Source organism: Prionailurus bengalensis, chromosome A2 (assembly GCF_016509475.1).
Source record: "Prionailurus bengalensis isolate Pbe53 chromosome A2, Fcat_Pben_1.1_paternal_pri, whole genome shotgun sequence".
NCBI classification, from domain to species: domain Eukaryota; kingdom Metazoa; phylum Chordata; class Mammalia; order Carnivora; family Felidae; genus Prionailurus; species Prionailurus bengalensis.
Genome location: NC_057348.1, coordinates 36842446 through 36855872, shown reverse-complemented (window position 1 = coordinate 36855872; position 13427 = coordinate 36842446). Strand labels below are relative to the sequence as shown.

At 45.7% G+C, this 13427-nt stretch overlaps 1 protein-coding gene across 1 annotated transcript in view; it reads left to right on the top strand.

Annotated features, from left to right (window-relative positions):
- Window positions 1–341: 341 nt before the first annotated feature.
- FRMD4B (FERM domain containing 4B) overlaps window positions 342–13427 on the top strand; it is a 324025-nt gene continuing 310939 nt past the window's right edge. Inside the window, exon 1 of the mRNA XM_043587910.1 lies at window positions 342–792. The gene's annotated coding sequence lies outside the window, so the exon portion shown is untranslated. The remainder of the gene's footprint in view (window positions 793–13427) is intronic.

Sequence of the window (13427 nt, the reverse complement as noted above, 5' to 3'; positions counted from 1 at the left end):
CTCCCGCGGCCGCCCATGCCTCATCCCCTTTATTCTAAGGTCAGCGAGGGCTTGGGATGTTTGAAGCCTGGGAGGCGAACAGAGTCCCTCCCCGCGCTTTTTGACTCAGAGCCAGAGATGGACAGGCGCGGGCTCGCGCCCCCTCCCTTTCCCCCACTTTCGGCAGCGCCAGCCGCTCCGCGCCCCTTGGCACCAGCGCCTTTTCTCTGTCGGGGAAGGCGAGCCCAGCCCGCAGCCGCGCGGCGGGGGCCGAGGGCGCCTCCTCCCTTCCTCCTGCTCCCCTCCCCTTCCTCCCCTCCCGATACAATGACTGGGCCGGAACAGCGCATCAGCCGAGTCTCATTGGCAGCGGCCGCCCCAGCCCCCGGAGAGGCGGCGGGAGGGGGCAGCTGGGGAGAGAGGAGCCGGGAGCCGGGGCTGACAGCGAGGGCGGGCGGGCAGGACGGAAGGACGGGAGGACGCGAGGCAGGCGGCCGGGGCACAGCTGTTAAGTGTGGATCAAAGCGAGGACGCGCGGCGAGCGGCGGCGGGGGCGACGAGCGGCCCCGGGCCGGGGATGCGGCGGGCGCCGGCTGTCCAGCGAGCCCGGGAGTCGGGCCGCGCGGCTCACGTGCTGAGCAGGAGCTTGGGCCGAGAGGAGAAGAAGAGGAAGGCAGGCGCCCGGGAAGGCGCTGCGCAGGGCGGAGTTGCTTCCACGGCTGGCTCCGAGCCGGTCGCCAGGTCCCGCGCGGTGAGCCACCGAGACAATAAAGTAGCGGTCGGCAGCCGCAGAGCGAGGAGGCAGCAGAGCAGGTAGGGGGGCGACTGCCAGGGGTGCCCAGCTTGCTGCGGGGGGTGGGGGGGGTGTGTGTGCGACCGCAAGCGGCGGCCACCTCGGGCGCTGAGTGTGCGCCTCGGGCGCAGCGCGCGTCCGGGGACCCCCAGCGGAGGTGCGGGGCTCCGGCGCTCGCGCGGGCAGGAAACCCCGCCCACGGCTCCTGGGCTCCGGCTGCCTCCGCTGGAGGCCCCGGGGCACTTGGCGCGGCGCTTTGAGCGCTTTGGTGGTGTGGGGACAGGAAGTTTGGCGGTTTCGAGGCGTTGGCGCTGGTGGGGTTTGTAAACGCGCCGCCAGGGACCATGTGCTTTGGTTGTTGCGCGTTCGTGGGAGGTGGGAGAAACGCTGATGAATCCCAGATACTTTCAAAAGGCAGGGAAAGGACTGGCGTTAGGAGAGGATACTTGGGGTTTGGTTTGTCTGCCCCTTTTAACTAGGCGTGTCTGATCCTAGCCGCTTCTCTGTTGGAAAGGCTGTGTGCGTGTGGATCGCCCTCTATCAATTTTCTGGAGTATTTCACCTTTCACCTTCGTGTGTGTGTGTGTGTGTGTGTGTGTGTGTGCGCGCGCGCGCGCGCGTGTCGGGGGAGGGGACAAAGATGATGTTTTTGGGAAATGCCATTTGATTTGGACTGGAAGGTAAACTTCCTTTGCATTGAATGCCCTATGCTCTGAAAGAAACTACTGAGCAGTGGTTGGTGTTGTTGACAAAAGGGGTGAGAGCTGGTCTGAAATCTTCCCCGAGCCTGAGAAAGCAGCCGCAGGAGGAGGTCTCTCGCGCTCTCCTTTGTGTGGACGCTTCCTTCCAGATGTGAGAGGGTTGGGCTGGGCGCTCCTGGGTGGGGTAATAATTATCCCGAACATTCCTGCGATCTGCTAGGACTTGTAAACATACCAGAGCCAACTCCTCTGAACTTTTGCAAACCAACTTGGTCTGCTTGCCGGTGCCCAGACGGCTGCGTCTGGAAGGTGGCCCCTTCAGAAGAAAGACTGCGGAGTGCTGACAGCAGCAGGCTTTCCGGAAAGCTGGTGGATCCACAAAGGTTAGCTAGTGTTTGCCCCAGAAATTGACCAACCAATTTGGAGGATGTGTGCAAGGTTTTAACGCAATCCCTGACATGCTGCCTCCCGTCCTCAAGAGAATGCATCTGTGGAGCTTCCAAATCAAATATCTGGAGGAGAAGAAAAGCAGCTTCACCTTACTTAACCTCCTCAGGCGGCACTTTCATGTGCCATACACATGCCGTTAAGAATGGTGGTTGACAGCTTATTGTGTGTCGGGCATCCCAGTGGGCACGTTTTGGGCATTATAAATAGTCCATGGAGTGGTAAGCTGAGCGCAGAGGGAGGTTAAGTAGCTTGCTGTAAGTCACACTGGTAATTTGGAGTTTACAAGACATCTGATTCCAGATGCCGGGCTCTTAACCATGACAATGCCTCTAAAGGGGATGTGCTGTAATGGCATTAATGATGACGAAGAAAATAATAGTAATAACAATAAGTCCCTCACATATTTTTTATTAGATTACATAACATGATGGTGACTGACCTAAAGTAAATACTCAGTATATATTTTGGTCTCTAAATTAAATGTCACAAACTAGGTGATGGTTATATTGATAAGTGTATGATGCTTTTTTCTTTTTTATATATCTGAGAATTTTGTAATAACAAGTAAAGCACAACCACACACACACACACACACACACACACACACACACGCACACACACACGTTTGAACAGTGCTTACATTTCTTAAAAGAGGGCCAGAAGAATTCAGGCAATTCCAAGGACTTATTGCCCAGGAGAGGTTAATCACTTCTTTATGACATCTGCAAATATTAATCAGACACTTTGGTTGCTTAAATTCAGTAATGCAGGTGGGATGTATTTGAAAAATATAATGAGGGAAAATGAAGAAATCTACCTAAAATGCCATTTTAGTGAGGTTTGAGTTTCATTATTGCTGGGAAAATCTCAGAAGTCGCTTCTCCTGGGTTATGCAAGTGATTGCCTTAAACCTCACCCTGCTTGGAGATGAGTAAATTTTCTTCTTAGTGGCAGGACAGTTCTTGACTTCTCAAACAGGCAGACAGTTGTGCTTGAGCCTAATAATCTAGAATAATTTCGGGGGAGTTAAAGCTACAGCCACTCCAGAGTGTAAAAGCAGCTAAAGTTTTCTCAGTATTGTTTACTGTCGTCACTGGCCTGTTTCTAGCCAGCATGTGAATCCTTGTTCTCCATTTGATTTCACAGATTTAATCAAGATTCTGCATTGCTTTGAGCAGACAAAAAGGAAGTTTTGGCTAACTGACAATACAAATAAGGTACATGGAAAACAGTTAAAAAAAGTACCCTGTCTTATACAGCCTGCAGTGATTGTCTAAAATTTCAGGAACTCTTCATAGTTATTTTACACACAGTACACACATAAGTGAAGGGTTGAGGCTTGCACTGCAAGTGACCTCCCTCTCTCTCTCCATCTCTTTCCCTTCCTCCCTCTCTCTTCCTATCTCCCTGCCTCCCTCTACATCTGCCCCAGAGATCTGATCTTATCATGAACACATTATTTTTACATACTCAGTAACTGCTGAGGCTCACAGGAATTACTATCTTCAGCCTATAGATAAATAAATCATGTAACTGAGCTCACCAGTTAAGACTTAGGTGTCTCTCTCTCTCTTTTTTTCTCAATGTATCTCTCATCTCTCTCTTTTTAGATATGGTTTTTATTTTGTTTTAGAAGATGCTTTTTTTGAAAGTAATTTATTTATTTCCGGGTCATTAAGATTTCTCTTTCCTCTTCTGGTAAACATGTGTCTTGGGTAGTCAGAAATGGTAAGGTAACAGTTTTCTATTGCTAGATGCTTGATTTAGGGGCCAAATCCTATTTTCCTCAATGATCTGATTGACCAAAATTATCATGATGTTTCTTATCTCATTTTTTTCTGGTACGATCCTTTTTTAAGCTAATCGCACAAGGCAATGTTTTCTAAAATGAAGATCATGAGGGCCGCCTGGGTGGCTCAGGCGGTTGAGCTCTTGGTTTCAGTTCAGGTCATGATCTTACGGTTCATGAGTTCAAACCCCACATCGGGCTTTGTGCGGGTAGCACAGAGCCTGCTTTGGATTCTCTGTCTCCCTCTCTCTCCACCCCTTCCCCCGCTAACTCTGTCTCTCTCCAAAATAAATAAACATTAAAATGAAGGTCATGAAATCAATTTAGTGGGCTGCAACCAGCCCACTAAAAGTATAACAGGACAGAAAATATCAGCATCATCATATGTTAGTAAGTGTTTTTAAAAGTATAACAGGACAGAAAATATCAGCATCATCATATGTTAGTAAGTGTTCTGTGGTTTCATGAAACTTTGAGTCAGTTCTGTATCTGGGGCTGCATGCACATTCTGGGTTGCAGTATAAAATGTAATTCTTACCATGAGTTGCTGTCTAAAAAGTGGAAAGCTACTGCCACAGGGTGTATTTTCATAATAAGTGACAAACACCCAATTCAACTGGAATTAGGAGATACATATCTATACAGATCTATGTAAATTTTTTTCATATATACAGGTTCAAGTTACTGAAAGATACATACTTAGAACTGGCCCCAAGTGCATCTTGCTCAGGGCTAAACAATGACTTCAGAATCTGATTTCTTTCTTTGGGTCTTCAGCTCTGTCTTCCTCTTTTTTCCTCTGGGTATAGGGTCCCTGTCGGGTGACTAGCTGACTATAGCAGTGGCTAGTTTACACGATTTTCAGTTCAAGTCCAACAAAAAAGGATAGACCTCCTTTGCCCAGGTGTTGAACAAAAAGCCTCAAAACTAGTTCTGACTGGCCTGATTGGCATGGTTTGGAGGGAAGCCCTGTGCCAAATGACTTCTGCAGAGATTGAGGTCTTTGCCTTGTGGTGGAATCTCACCCAGACCACATGGACTGTGGGTGGCAGAGGGCTGGACCTCCAGATAAATACAGTTGCTGGATAAAGGGGAAATGGATGCTGAGGAAATCAAATACACATTTGTTGAAACGTACAAGTGTCTGACTCAGTGAAAGGTGATTTCTGTTCTCTGTGATGCCCGAAAGAATGGAGGCTGAACTGAATTATACTGAGGCACATAGGTTATCAATATGACTTCTCATGTATGCAAGGAAAGCCTTAGCTGTCACTTTTAACCTAGTCAATATCAGGACTTAGGAGATCACAATGCAGAACAGGTCAAATTGATAGCGGTTGCTCTGCTTCACAATGGCACTGAGGGAAAAAAAAGGCAGATATATTGATTAAAAATCCACTACAGACCCTAAACCTCTTGCAAGGGGTGGTCTTGACCCTTCTTGCGTTTATGTGCGAATCTTGGAAGGCGGCGTTTATTTTAATCACTTGGCTGCACTAATGTGGTGAAAGTAGTTGTTGAAGTGGTTGGTGTCTTTCAGCAAATTGTCTGAAGAATACACCTCCTTGAGGGCCAAGGCCAGTGAGTTTTCTGCTCCACAGCTCGTCAGCCTTGAGATATTTATCTGGGTCTATGTTACTCTGCCCTTGGGGAGGTGCTGCTTTTAATTATCCTCTGCCACTTCGTGTACAATTATCCAGTGGGTAAGGGGGCCCTAATTGTGTGCGGCTGCGGAGATAATGTGCACTCACAGCAGAGGTTCCCTCGAAGTAGGGGACGGATCATGCTGGCTTGCCCGGGTCAGTCCTGGTTAATGCCTCCGCCTCCAGTTTGGATGATCAATTATATGGTCACCTCACATAGACTATTTTAGGGGACCGTGATTAGAGGTCTTTTTAATAGATAAAGAATTCCTTTCACCAGGCAAGATTAAATGTAACATTTAAGGATGGATGCCTGTGTGGTTAAAGTAAAAAGGAAAGCAAGAATGTGGTTACCAGAAAGGTCATGATAGTGTAGTGATTCTTAACCCAGAATGATTTTGCCCCCAAAGGGACCCTTGTCAATGTCTAGAGAAATTGCTGCCATTTATTGTTGCCATTTGGGCAAGGTGCTGTAGGCATCTAGCATGTGGAAGCCAGGGAGGCTGCTAAACATCCCACAATGTACAGGACAACCCCCAGAACCCAGAATGTATATAGTGTTGAGGATGAGAAAGCCTGGTATACTAGTTATATTTGAGGAGGAGGGAGAGAAAGTGTCTAGGAGCTTCTGAGGCAACAGAGTGATGGATACGTGGCTGTTTACATGGAGATTATAGTGAATTGTGTAGTTCCATTTTGTTCATTTTTTAATGTATGTTATACTTAAGAATAAAAAAAAAACTTTAAAAAAATAAAGAGATGCTCACCATAACTGCAGGATAGGATGGACATCCCGATGCCTATTAGGGTCCTGTTCAGATGTGAAGGCTCAATAAATAATAGTAGAGTAGAGCTAATGGTAACAAGACCAGCTCACATTCCCTAAGCATTCACCTGTGCTGGGAATTGCTTTGCCAGGATCCCATCATATTTGTTGAATTGACAAAGTCTATGTGTTGACCAGTATTTTACAGAAAGACAGACTGAGTTTGGGTTAGGGACACTGGCTCTCGAGTCAGATGACCTGCCCTCAAGTCCAGTTGCACCACCTATGGAGTGTAGGACTTTGAGCAAGTGGCTTACCCTTTTTTGTGCCTCACTTCTCTCATCTATAAAATGGGGAGAGTAGGAGTTCCTACCTCATTGGGTTATTGTGAGGATAAAATGACAGTGTAAAGTGCCTCATACAGTGCCTGCTACATATTAAATACCCCATAAATATTAGCTATTATTATTTTGGAGGCCAAGAAAAAAACATTAATAGCTATATTTTTTTATTGGACACTATGTGCTAGATTTCAGTCTAAGCATTTTTCAGCCATCCTTTTCTTTATGCTTGCAAAAATCCTCTGATATAGGTGTTATGTACATTTATCACTCCCATTTTATAGATGAGGAAAATGGAGACTTGGTGAAATTAGCAAATCATGGAGACTTAATTTCAACCCGAAGTCGTTCTGACTGCAGAGTCTCTGCTCTCAGGTATTATGTCCTTTTGTGAGATCCGAAAGGGAAACTTGAGATCAGCTAACCCACAAAAATGAGTCCCAAAGAGAGCTGTGATTTGGCAAGTTATTAAGGGATGGTGCAGGGCCAGAACCCAAGTTTTTTGCCTCCCACCATCTTCCAAAACCATCTGTGTTTTGCAGACAAATGCATCTACCTCACAAGGCAACTATGGTGGGTGGGAGCAGACCCAGACCAGGGACACAGGGTCTGGAATTGTGGAGATGTCTTCTAATTCAGCTACAAAATAGCCCACGGCTGTGTTTGCCGAAGTGGGCTAGGTGTACCCCTGGTGGTGTTTTTGTTAATCTTAGATGATAGATGGAGAATTATTTTACTTTGATGGTTGCTTGTTTATTTTAATGTGCACCAACATATTTTTTTTCCACTTAGACCTTCAACACTTATTAAAGAATGTATTTCTTTCTGCCTTGCTGAATAAACTATTGACAGACTGCATATTACCGCTTAGGATAAGGCTTAAGATATGACATTTACATAATGTCAATGTAAAATAATTTTAAAATATTTGTTAGTAACAGAGTGTGGATGGTGCTGAAAAATGGCTGCACCCCCAAAGGGAATCTGCCAATGATGGAAGTCTGGGAAATACCAGACTAGAGAATGTGTCTCCAGCATGGTGCTCTTGAATCCCTTGGGGATCAGATTCTGATTCAATAGATATTGGGTGGGAGCCTGAGAGTCTGACGAGCTCTCAGGTGATGCTTCTGATGCTCATCTGTGGACCATACTGTGCCTAGCAAGGGATCAGAGAACCTAGAAGGTTCGTGGACATGTGCTGGGTGTTGTGGGAGGGTCAGAGATGGGTAAGGTAATCCCCTGCCTCCCAGGAGCTTAATCTAGTTGGGGAGAGAGGATGTGAGTGGGCCAGGGAGGTCTGCAGAGAAAGCTTGGCGGGAAGGGAGAGGTTCAAGTACAGGTGCAGGTCTGCCCAGAGCCGCTGCAGCAGGATGGCAGGAGGGGAGGAGGGGGATGTTTCCCTTCGGCCTGAAAGATGTGTGGCACAAATGGAGAGTTCCAAGACAGGCTTGCCAAGCAGGAGGAAGTGTGCAAATAATAAGGAAGACTCTAGAAAATGCCTCTATATGCAAAGTGGAGATTTCCACAATAATGGGATCAACACAGAATTAGTCTGGAACGTTCAGTTAGAATAACCTGCCTGGGGACGTCTGAGTGGCTGTCAGTTAAGTGGCTGACTTCTCTTCAGGTCATGATCTTGTGGTTGGTGAGTTCAAGCCCCACTTTGGGCTCTGTGCAGACAGCTCAGAACCTGGAGCCTGCTTCAGGTTCTGTGTGGGTGTGTGTCTCTCTCTCTCTGCACCTCCCCTGCTCACGATCTCTCTCTCATTGTGTCTCTCCAAAATAAATAAACATTAAAAACAAAAAAGAGAGAATAACCAGTTTCTTCAAAGAATAGGCCCCTGCCTAGAAATAATAGCCCCCCTTTTCTTGAGTCTCTAGAAGTGCCAGGCATTTGCCATGTGCTTTTTGTACAGTGTGTGGCACCTGTCTCCACAGTGACCCACAGTACCCCACACTTTACAGAGGAAGAAACCAAGGCCTGGAGGGGCTGTGTGACTTGTTCAAAATGCACCCAGCTGGTAAGTGACAGACCCGGAATTTGAACTTGGAACAGAGTCGGGGCTGTTTGACACAATCCTGCAAGAGACTCTGCTCTTTGTGATCCCTGACAGTTTCAGCCTGAGAGGTCTAGCTTTCTCTCCTGAGAGCATACCTCCCAGGAGCTTCGTATGGCCCATCGTGCTTCAAATGAGAGTATTGCCCCCTGAAACAGATCCTCAGCAAACATCCAACATTGTCAGGTGGTATATCCTTCATTGTTATTTATACAAGTTTATTTTTCTTGCTGCCTTGCTAGATAAGTTATTAACAGACCAGAATTTTTGGCATTGTGACCATAAATTAGAAATAAGTTCAAAAATGCATCCCTCCACCCAAATAAACACTGGCTGTTTTGTTACAACAAGGAGGCACTTTCCTTTGGAAATCACCAACTAGCCTAGATAGACAGTTATTGGAAATAATTATGCCTCCGCCACAGCATGGGGCCAGTCACAGCCCCGCCTGATTCAAAAGGTCCTTCTGGAATACCAGCATCCATCTTCCAGCTGGTGCTTATAACAGCCAACAGCGTCGGTAGGGGACCCGACAACGGACGCAGCCTGAGGATTGTTTCCAGGCTTCCCTTGTTGGACCTGACCGAGCCCATCCCATCAATACAGTCATTGTAAAAGAGCAGGAGGACCATATGCAACCCGAAAGGGAGGCGCAAAGCTCACAGAGCCACCCTGGTCCTGGTTCATCCAGGTTTAATACATGGTACAGTTATGCCAGATGAAGGAGGAGCTGGGGAGAAAAAGGGGTTGAGAAACAGGAAGGCCAGTTCTAATCTCATCTCAGCCGCCAACTGACCTGATCTGTGTTAATTAGCTCTCTGAGTTTGTCAAGTGGCTGGTGACACTTGAGGTTGCTTCCATCCTAACCCTTTACGCTACGAGCCATCAAACGTGTGCCCCGTGTGCCTTATCTGCCCCTGTTGTATTATTCTCATTTTTTTAATTGTTTTTAAGTCCCAGATAAATGTGTTTAAAATAAGTGCATTTACAAAGGGCTTCCTTATCAGCAGTGTGTTGGTGGAACAATTCAGTAAAATTATTTGCTGTGCAGTAAAAATAATATTTGGCATAACTTGTCATCAAGTAACCTTTCAGTATTGAGGCAAAGATCAAAACATTAGGGTAGCGTAGCTTTTTTGAGAAGCTGGGAAAGATGAGGGTATTTGAGGCCATCACAAATGAACTAATTGCATCCATTTAAATGGACAAGTTGAAATGCAAGATCCTGATCAAGTAATGAATACCATGTGCCCCTAGACTGGGAACAACGTAGAGCCTCAGCCCAGTGGGGCCATAGGATGTAAATTGAGGACATAGCATGGTAATTTGCTCCAACTGTGCTAAATTAATTCAATGCATTTTGAAGTGAAAAAAAAAAAGTGTGTTATATACCTTCCTGTTCTCAATCCAGCTGAATTGTCACTGCCTACAAAAAGGGGAGTGTCCCGTTTTCTCAGGGCCAAAGTTTGATTCAAACAAATGAAGAGTAAGAAATCATTTTTTTGCAGCGATTCAGCTGCTTTGAGCTGTTTGGATCACGAGTGGTTCTTGTACTTTGTAGCAGGAAGGCTTAATTACACCTGGAAAAAGCATACCAGAAAACTATCGCTAGTCTTTTTTTAGACCTCAGTGGAAAGATTTGAAAATGATCAAGATAAAGGCTATTTAAAAGTTGATAGATTGTCGACAAGTGTTCATACTATTCGGTAAATACTTTCACTATAATGATAAGGGGGGCTGTGCAACTGTGTCCTCTTTCAGAGTATACAAGGCAAACTTTCTTCTTCTCACTTCTTATACAGTTTCATTTATCTGGGGTTGTCAAGGAATAAATAATCTGTTTCACTAAAGTGATTTTTCCAGGTGATTACAGCTTACCTCTGCCTACCCACATTATTTTTTTGCTCGAACTATTTTTGATGAAAACATGGCACATGCTTTTTTACTTTTTTTACACGGAGTATATAAATGTGGGTAGATGGTTCCCGGATTTGGGCTCCTCATGACAAACACCGCGTTTTGTTCCTTGCCATCATCCTGTTACTCTTTGACAGCTGAATTGTGGAGCTGAGTGCCTCTGTATAAATAATCACCGATTTTTATTCTCTAACAGTAACTGGTAGTCCTAATCACACGGTTTCTCCAAGTAGTCAGCAAACCCCACGTGGGGTGCTAGGAACTTCATGCACATTGTAGTCTTGGCTAATCTGCCTAACCCCCAAGAAATGAGATTATTCTTCCTGTTTTACAGGTGAGAAAATTGAAGTTTAAGAAAGTAGTAGTAAGCAGTAGGGCTGGGATTTGAACCCCTGTCTCTCCATGAGGCATGCTCGTTGATAGCTCTTATGAGAGTTGCCTCTTGCTCTCGTTCTCCTCTCTGCTTCAGTTTGGGTATTTGTGTCTGTCCCCTTGCTTTAAAGACTTTCGCTAAGTATGCAAGGTTAGGTGTCTACCTCTTTTATGGGTATCTTTTTCCTTAAATGGGGTTCTGAGGGTACTTTTGCTGATTCCTAGATTCCCAGATATATTCTGCACAGTTGCAGTTTCTGGAACTCTAACCTGTGAATTCACCACTGTGTATGCTAAGGCTTTGGGGGGATTAGAGGATTTTCTGCATTATGATTAAGCAACATAATCAAGAAACCTGCCATCAGGAATGCTTGGCGAGTCCAGAATGCAGGGGTCAGCAAACTTTCTGTGAAGGGCCAGGGACTAAATGTATTAGGCTTTGCAGGCCATATGGTCTGTGTTCACTTACTTAACTCTGTCTTTCTAGGGCAAGAATTGTCACAGACAATACATAAAATAATGGGGGAAGCTAAATCCCAGTAAAACTTTATTTAGAAAAACAAGCAATAGGCAGGAGTTGGCTGATGGGTCTAGTAGTTTGCTAACTCCTATTATAATGGGGGAAAGGACCACCAGTCAGGATATTTTATTTATTTTTAATTTTAATTTTTATTATTTTATGTAAATAACTTTTAAAAGTTTTTTCATTTATTTTGAAAGAGAGAGAGCATGAGCAGGGAGGGGCAGACAGAGAGGGAGACAGAGAATCCGAACAGCGCAGAGCCTGTCGCAGGGCTGAAACTCACGAACCGTGAGATCGTGACCTGAGCTGAGATCAAGAGTCAGACACTTAATGACTGAGACACCCAGGCGCCTCCCAATCAGGATATTTTAAACGCCTAACTAGGTAGGTAGTTCAGAGACAGTGAGTGTAGAATGAGTGGTGGTTAGGCCCATGGACTCTGGAGCTAACTGCCTGGAATTTGTCTCCTCTCTCTGCCACTAACTATTCGAATGCAGGCAAACATCCTAATCTCTCCGTGCCATGGTTTTCTTTTAAGATTAGGAAAATAATGGTCCTTACATCATAGGGTTGCTTTGAGAATCAAGAGAATTATGTATAAAGTACTTAGAAATAAGCACTGTGTAACTTACTGTGAAGTTAAGAATCACAAGGAATCTGATTTCTCTCTAGTGATACTAAGTATTGTAATGAGTTGAGGGAAAGAACAAGACTTCGTTTGCTCTGAGTGCAGTGGAGGGCAGCGATCAGGCTGCAGCCAGTTGAGGATGGACGTGTGGAGGGAGGAGGGAAGTTTGCTAGTGAAGGCAGCACAGTGGGTCAGGAGAAAACCTGGGCTCCTTGGCTGGCAGTTAATGGCGAACTGGGTGTAGCAGTCTGGTCTTTACATGAGTTCCGTCTAGGGCGCTGCTTTCTCCATCTGTAGAATAAGGGGGTTCACCTGGGTTAGTGCTTGTGAATTGTTTGCTCGCAGGTTGAATTCTGCCTATAGAGAGCTTGGTTAGCTCCTAGAGCATTTAAAAAAAATATTTGAATTAATCATCAGCAATTACGAATCAGCAGATTCCGCAAAGAAACCTTTGGATTCCAGGTTTCTTTTAAAAATTCCGAAGCTCTAACAATACTGGCTGCATTCCCTCCTGGCAACAGTTGGCTAGTTCTGAGTGATGGCGGCCCATGGTTTCCATCGTTGATTACTGCAGCAGGTGTCACTGGTGCCCAGCCCATAGACTTGCCCTTCCATTTCAGTGCAGGCCAGCCTGACCCAGCTGCCAGCACCTGCATTCATCTTGCTGAGGACTCTCTCTGACTGGGAGTGAGTGCCAGGGATTTGATGCCCACCTTTCCAATGACGATGGGTTCAGTGCACAGACACCTGAGCTCCCTTGCCCATCTGGTGAGACAACTGAGGTGTTATTCTACACCTGTTTCGAGAGTTTTGCCATAGGGTTCATCTCCAGTCACCCATAGCAATAGTTGACTTAATAGGACACTCCCCTTTTTATGGCGTTTCATTGCTTTTCTCATTTCCCCACTCTCCCACTGGTGTTCCCTGGGATGACCTCTCAGAGAAATACCTTACTTGCAGTTGAATCCTTGTGCAAGGCCAGCTTTAGGAGGAAGTCAGAGTAAGAAAACCATGCCCTTACCACTCAGGCCAAATGAGAATTGCCCTTGTTTTTCATCATGCTTGGGCAGTTTTCTTCCGTAGAGAAATAGTTGTCCATCCCATGACTATCGAAAGAGGGAAGGTTAAGGACTGAATGGGCTGTAAGTGTCCAGAAGAATGGGAGTATATTCCTTGTGTAAGTAAAGAATAGATGGAAAGCTTTTGTGCAAATGACCTTTTTCATTCACTGAAGTCTTGCCCCATAGGTGTCTGAATTTCTGATTTCTTCAATAGAAGATCCTTATGGATTCTTTTTTTTTTTTTTTTAAATTTTTTTTTCAACGTTTATTTATTTTTGGGACAGAGAGAGACAGAGCATGAACGGGAGAGGGGCAGAGAGAGAGGGAGACACAGAATGGGAAACAGGCTCCAGGCTCCGAGCCATCAGCCCAGAGCCTGACGCGGGGCTCGAACTCACGGACCGCAA